This window comes from Poecilia reticulata, linkage group LG12 (genome assembly GCF_000633615.1).
Source record: "Poecilia reticulata strain Guanapo linkage group LG12, Guppy_female_1.0+MT, whole genome shotgun sequence".
Classification (NCBI taxonomy): domain Eukaryota; kingdom Metazoa; phylum Chordata; class Actinopteri; order Cyprinodontiformes; family Poeciliidae; genus Poecilia; species Poecilia reticulata.
This window is the reverse complement of record NC_024342.1, coordinates 11,655,206-11,656,271: the sequence shown is the minus strand read 5'-3', so window position 1 is coordinate 11,656,271 and position 1,066 is coordinate 11,655,206.

Below are 1,066 nucleotides of genomic sequence, written 5' to 3'. Positions count from 1 at the left end.
CTATTTAAGGAGATTACATGCTTGATCATGCCTGGATTACACAAAATGAATGCCTTTCTGAGGTGAGAGGGACATGCTTATTGTGATGCTCTGTGTCTTCTAGGACTTTTACCCATTTAGTCATGTCATTACCAAACCTCTGTGTATTTTATGTTGGCTGTATCTAATAAACCAACACAAAGTAGCGTTTTACTATGAAGAGCAGAAAGAATTTCTAGTTGTACGATCTCAAAACTGAAATGGAACACATCTTCAGTCGCAAACACACACTTGTTAATTAAGCTTGTGGGAAATAACAGTCAATTTCTGTTAGTACTCTCGCCATTATTCTTTCCTTTCTTTGGTTAATTTCTGAAGAAAAAAAAGAACTCTTTCCACCCACACATTTTATTGACCAGCTCCCATCYCTGTATCTCTGCATCACTKTCTATACTGCCTGGTGATTAAGCGGTAGTTTAACCTCCAGTCCTCATGAATAATGGACAAATAGAAAAAGCCTGGGTTGTTCCGCTTCCTGTCAGTAGCACTAATAGAGCCCTTAACGTCTGCATTAACGTAGCTCTTGTTTACTCAGGCGGATGGACAGACAAGTCAGAGACAACATGAAACACACAAATGCATSAGTACAATGCATGTAATATACTACACAGCCATGAGTTAGACACCTTGATAATATGCCTATTTACCGTATGTTGGATGCTGCATGAGTGTGAAGCAGAGGAAGCAGGCAGAACAAGCTCAAGATTGCAAACCACACAGCTGGATATACAGGATGCATTTTAGATGTGGTTACATTACCACCACAGACTTCTGTGTATTATTTTGAGACTGTTTGTGATTAGCCAACACAGAGTAGCACATAATTATGAAGTGGACGGGAAAAGATRCATGGTTTTCAGAATTGTTTACAAAAGGAMATATGTAAAATGTGCTGCATTTTATTCAAATTTCTTTTACACTGATACCCCTAAGTAAAATTCAATGACACCAACTGCCTTCGCAATTTGGCTTAACCTAGTAAATACTCAAACTAAATKAAATTTAATCTCAAAATAAATACAGCAGT